General features: G+C 38.0%; 1 protein-coding gene across 1 annotated transcript in view; it reads right to left on the bottom strand.

Annotated features, from left to right (window-relative positions):
• The window catches only part of SPTLC3 (serine palmitoyltransferase long chain base subunit 3), a 133,181-nt gene that overhangs the window by 101,762 nt on the left and 24,981 nt on the right, over nucleotides 1-6,438 (bottom strand). The window lies entirely within an intron of this gene.

Raw genomic sequence — 6,438 nt, 5'->3', positions numbered from 1 at the left:
CGGGAGAGGCCACAACAGAGAGAGGCCCGCGTACTGAAAAAAAAAAAAAAAAAAAAAAAGTACCAAAAATATGAAAGGAGAAATATTAAAATTTTAAAAATTAAAAATAAGCAACAGAAAATGTGAATGTAAAATATAAAGATGGCAGGAATAAGTTTAAGCAAATGAGTAATTAAAATATTAAGTTCAACCATATGGAATTGCCAATGTTTGACTCTTTTTGACCTATAAAAATAGCAATTTCATATGGTTCAAGTAAGTAATTGCTCATAGGTTATATTATTAAAATACAGAAGCTTTCACATTTGTTTTAAAAATAAATCTATATGCTTCTCATAAGAGACATACATTTCTGAAATTGATGAAGACCGAAAATAGATGACTCTTGAAGAAAAAGCAGATATATAAATATTAATATCAGGCAAAATAGAGTACAAGGTGAAAGCATGATAAAAGGAAAAAAATCCACCAAGAACTATAAGAGCCATGGTCTTTTGTGTATCTGACAGTTACATTGAAACACATAAGAAAAAAACAAAAGACTAAGAAATCCACAATCACAGTGTAAGGCATTAACATACATTTCTCTGAAATTATAAGTGTGAGTAGACAAAAAATAAATCTAGGGGATTCGAGTAACATAGCAAGTTTATTGTAATAGACCAAAAGACAATATACAGTTTTTCATGGCACACGTGGGAAATTACAAGAAACTCCAATATAACTATCTGAGAAGCTGTGACAACTAAGGTGACAGCATTTGAACTTAAAATATGAAAATATAAAGAGCTTTCCTATATGCCATCAATAACTAATTAGAATATGGGCTAGGGAAAAAAGATAGTATTCAAATAGCACCGTCATCAAAAATTGTACCCAAATAATAATCATAAGAGGAAATGGTAAAGATCTCCAGCGTATAGTTAGGTGAAAAAAAGGCAGTCACACAACAGTATGTATGATATGAACCCATTTATGTTAAGGAAAGGACAGAGTAAGTGCAAGTGAGCATATGTGTAACTAAGTGCATGAAAAAGAAAGGAAGAATGAACAAAGAGATCGCTTTTGCTGGCTATTTCCACAATAAAAAGGAAAGGGAAAAAAAGACATGAGAAGGGGCTTGTCATAAACCATTCATTTCACACATTGGCTTAGCACTAGTTGATAGACATTAGCAAAGCTCTACCTTATCGAGATCAATCAACCTTGCTACTATTCTTGCTAAAAATCTACTTGTGCAGATTCCTTCTTGCTAAGGGAAGCAGAGAGGTCTGTATTGTAAAAAAACTAAAAAAATGATTTGACTAACATTTTAATGACACATCAGAAATTGTGTGTGTGTGTTTGGATATTTGTATATTTATATATATCCAAAGAAATGTTGACCTGAGGACTCACTGTACGAGGCTGTAATCTGATTTTACTGATGGTTTTATTTTAAAAAGTATTTCTCAAACTTTGATTTTGGAGATTTTTCCCCACCTATGACACACACTCTAATGCTAGATGCAGTCATGGAAAATATTCATTCCTTGTGAGGGTGCATTTGCTTTTTAGAAGCAGCCAGAAGGTATCTGGAACCAAGCCTGGTTGGGGAGATTGGGGATACCACTGCTAGTGATTCCTGCTGCATTTTTTTTTTCTTTTTTTTTTAACATCTTTATTGGAGTATAATTGCTTTACAATGGTGTGTTAGTTTCTGCTTTATAACAAAGTGCATCAGTTATACATATACATATGTTCTCATATCTCTTCCCTCTTACATCTCCCTCCTTCCCACCCTCCCTATCCCACCCCTCTAGGTGGTCAGAAACCACCGAGCTGATCTCCCTGTGCTATGCAGCTGCTTCCCACTAGCTACCTATTTTACGTTTGGTAGTGTCCATATGTCCATGCCACTCTCTCACTTTGTCTACAGCTTACCCTTCCCCCTCCCCATATCCTCAAGTTCATTCTCTAGTAGGTCTGTGTCTTTATTCCCGTCTTACCCCTAGGTTCTTCATGACCTTTTTTTTTTCTTAGATTCCATATATATGTGTTAGCATACGGTATTTGTTTTTCTCTTTCTGACTTACTTCACTCTGTATGACAGACTCTAGGTCCATCCACCTCATGACAAATATCTCAATTTCATTTCTTTTTATGGCTGAGTAATATTCCATTGTATATATGTGTGTATATATCTTCTTTATCCATTCATCCGATGATGGACACTTAGGTTGCTTCCATGTCCTGGCTACTGTAAATAGAGCTGCAATGAACATTTTGGTACATGACTCTTTTTGAATTATGGTTTTCTCAGGGTATATGCCCAGTAGTGGGATTTAAAGTTGTTGATTTTTTGGTGTTTTTAATCAAGGAAGTGAGGGAGTGAGTCGTGCTGATATCTGAGGGAGGACCACTCCAGGCAGAGGGAAAGGCAAGTGAGAAATCCAAGAGGTAGGTATGGGTGGGCTGTATTTCAGAAAGAGCAAGGAGGTCCTAGTGTTTGAAGCAGAGTGACAAGGCTCATAGAGGGGGCTGCATTCTATAACACCTTGGCTAGTTCTGGCTCTTACTCTGAGTGAGAAAAGAAGGCATTAAAGTGTTTTGGCCAGAGATACCATGGGAGCCCACTTAGGTTTAAAAAGATCATGTTGGCTGTTAGTTGAGAAGAGACTGAAGGTATTGAAGTATTCCCGTCCTACAAGCTGCTGGCTAATGGGGAAACCCCATGGAAACTCTTTCATTTTGGAACCACCCAGATCCAAACAGGAAGCCCAGTGCTTGGGCTGTCGGTTTGCTTTGCACAAAACCATATCTCATACCCAGTGACCTTCATGGACCCCATCCTTCAAAACACTCGGAAAAAAGTCCCTCTGGGTGACTCCTGCTGTTGTTTCAGAATGCCAAGTGTGGATGCAAAAGAGCAAGTTTTAATTCATGCAAACATTTGGAGATTTATGTTAAAGTTTTCTACAGTTACAACTTGCTGAACCCCCTTTGTTTCATGTGTGAGTAAAAATCTCTGGGGATGGGCCAGAAATATCTGGGATTTACTTGTAGGGGCGCTGGGACTAACTGGATCTAATGTGAACGTGGAATTGCAACTGATATGTTTTATACCAGCCGGGACCACGTGGAGTGGGTATGCTGAACCTACTATCAAGCCATCAGGATTGAGACATGTGGCTGTGCTTGAAGTTTTTAAAATCTCTGACGATGCTTGATATTCCTTTGATTATATTTGCTGACATCCTTTTCTGGATTTAGCAAAGGTGGGCCATGACATCATTGAGAAAGTAACGTATCTAGAGATCTTTAATAAATTGCAGTCCAACCTTAAAGTTGCCTTTGAAGGGTTAAAGGAAGAATTTAAGCAAAATGTTGAACCGTTGTACCTGTCTGGGTTGTCTTTTTCCTTGTTAGTGTCTTCTGATTATTTATGAAGTCTATTGAGGTAGCAGGTGCTCTGGGTCTGTGATTTTTTAGTGCTCTCTTGGAGGGAGAATTTTCTTTTTTTATTCATTTCACTTAGTATTACTGATTCAGTAATCAAGTGATGGGTATGCCACTACCATTCTCATTTCTGACCAAAGTAGAAATTTGGGATTATCCTGGTTTCCTCCTCTGTCTTACTTTCCATACACTCAACCAACAAGACTTGTTGATTCTACCTCCTAAATGACTTTATAATTAGTTCCTTTTTCTTCATTCCATCTGCCTCTTCCTCAGCTTAAGCACAAATTATCTCTTCCCTAACTATTACAAGGCTTTTTATTGTCACATTGTTTCTAGTCTTGAATTGGAACTCCATCTCTAACGTCTATTATTTTCTCTAAAGTTCTCTGTCCTCTTCTCAGCCTTTCTTTTTTTTCTTCCATGGACTTTCCCTGGGAGATCACATCCACTCCACTTCTATGGCTTTGATTAATTTAATAACACTCCAGATATACCAAAGATGTCGCAATATCCATCCGAAACTTTTCTCTGGAGGTCTAGACCTCTATAGCTGCCAGTTCTTTAAACTCAAATTGTCAAAAAGTGAACTGACCACTTTCCCCCTCCAACTGGATCTTCCTTCTCTATTTTCCATCTCAATAAATGATACCTCCTTCTTTATACCCAGTTGTCCATGTCATAAACCTAGTGTGGGCTTTGATTTGTACATCTCCCTAATTCCTCAAGTCTAATCAATCATCCCTAACTCCATCTCTTTTCTTTTTTTATTGAAGTATAGTTGATTTATAAAGTTGTACTAGTTTCCGACTTACAGCAAAGTGATTCAGTTATACATACATACATATATATATATTCTTTTCAGATTATCGGTTATTACAAGATATTGAATATAGTTCCCTGTGTTATACAGTAGGTCCTTATTGTTTATCTATTTTGTATATAGTAGTGTGTATCTGTTAATCCCAGCCTCCTAATTTATCCCTCACTAGCTCTTTCCCCTTTGGTAACCATAAGTTTGTTTCTATGTCTGTGAGTCTATTTCTATTTTGTAAATAAGTTCATTTGTATCATTTGTTTAGATGCCACATATAAGTGATATCGTATGATATTTGTCCTTCTCTGTCTGACTTACTTCACTTAGTATGATAATCTCTAGGTCCATCCATGCTGCTGCAACTGGCATGGTTTCCTTCTTTCTTATAGCTGAGTAATCCTAACTCCATCTCTTAAACCTCTCTTGGTCTTGTCTATTATCACCATCCCTATTATCACTACCCTGGTCCCAGCCCAAGGGCTCATCTAGATTATTTTTCAAACTGGACTTCTGCCTCAGCCTCTTAACTGGTCTTTTTGGCCCCTATATTGTCATCCTGTAAATCCATTTTTTATAGGGCAGTGAACATGATCTTTCTAATCTGCAAATCTGCATTCCTCTGCCTGAAATCCTTCAATGCCTTCCCATTGTTCTAATAAATGTCCATGGCTTATAAAAACCCATTATAGTATGGTCCCTGCTTGCCTCTCAAGCAATCTTTCTCCCCACATGTTCCCACTCTCACTCACAACACTCTGGTCATTAGAATTCATTGGTTCCTTAAATGTACAATGCTTTCTCTTACCTCTGGGCCATTTTGCACTGTATTTCCTCTCCCTGAAGACTCCTTCCAGCTCATCTTGCCTCACCCTTTGCCTTACTACTTACTCTTCAGCCCTTAGGTGTCAATTTAACTTTCTCTTCCTCCCAGAAGTCTTCCCTGAACACCAAGTTCAGGTTAAATGTTTCTCTTCTTTGCTTCCTTGATGTCACCTACTTGCCGCTATGGTACCTCTTATCAAATTCCATTGCAACTTAGCTCTCTGAAGGCAAGAACCATTATCTGCCTCAGTTGTTCCTATATTCCGAGACTGTAATACAGTGCCTGGCACAAGATACATGCTCCAAACGAACCTGACTTGATTAGTAAGTTAATGAATGCTTTGACACAAGCAGTGCCCTCTTCAGAGAGTGTCTTCCTTCTCACCCTTGCTCACTAGGCAAACTCCTGCTCACCGCGCAAGCCCCAATATCATGCCTTCCTCACTTCTTAAGAGAATCACAGGGCACAGATCCCTGTTTCCTTTGTCACCTTCCGCCCCATCATCACTTTTTATCATTTGTTTTGCTGGTGAGTCTGTTTTGCACACCAGACTTCAAATTCTCCCATGGAAGGACCTATATTTTCTTCTCTATTAGCCTCCATTACTTGGTAGAGAACATATACTCAAATACTTGCTAAAGGTAGGAGAGAGTACAATAATAAAGCTGGGCCTGATTTTCTTCTGAAGGTGATATGCTTGACTTAAGGTAATTGCAAAATAAGTGTTCTACATGATTTGTTCATGGTTATGTTACTGTAACAAGAGTTTAGCTTACCATGGGTACTAGTCACTAAGTTATAAGATTTGAAGTTCTCTCATTACATTGAAGTGCATGCCTTACCTATGTTCTTTGCTCAGATGTGTTCAAGGCTCCATCATGTGGAATAATCTATGGCCACAATCGTATATTCCAAAGCAAGTTTTAGGAAAAAGAGATTCATGGCATCATAAATCATTTGAACCAATTTTGGAAAACATGTTAAAAGGATGCAGGCTGTTCACAGGTCTCTTAATATTTTCCAGGTTGTCCTGTTAGCTCTATGTGAAAAGGGGATGATGTAGATTTTTATAGGTTAATTATTGAAAGTATCTAGATCAGTGGTTCTACACAAGGTGATTTTGCACTCTGAGGCATTTGGCAATGTCTGGAGGCATTTTTCATTGTCACAAGTATGTGGGAGAGTGCTAATTGCATCTAGTGGGTAAAGATCAGGGATGCTGTTAAAAATTCTACAGTGCACAGGGCAGCCTCCCATATCAAAGAATTATCCAGTCTGAAATGTCAGTAGTGCCAAAGTTGAGAAACTCTGACCTAGATGAAATAAAAGTCCCACATTTCACTCAAACACACTTTCCTCT

The sequence above is a fragment of the Physeter macrocephalus genome, chromosome 14, assembly GCF_002837175.3.
Source record: "Physeter macrocephalus isolate SW-GA chromosome 14, ASM283717v5, whole genome shotgun sequence".
Taxonomy (NCBI): domain Eukaryota; kingdom Metazoa; phylum Chordata; class Mammalia; order Artiodactyla; family Physeteridae; genus Physeter; species Physeter macrocephalus.
The sequence above is the reverse complement of the archived record's forward strand: the minus strand, read 5'-3'. Positions and strand labels throughout refer to the sequence as shown.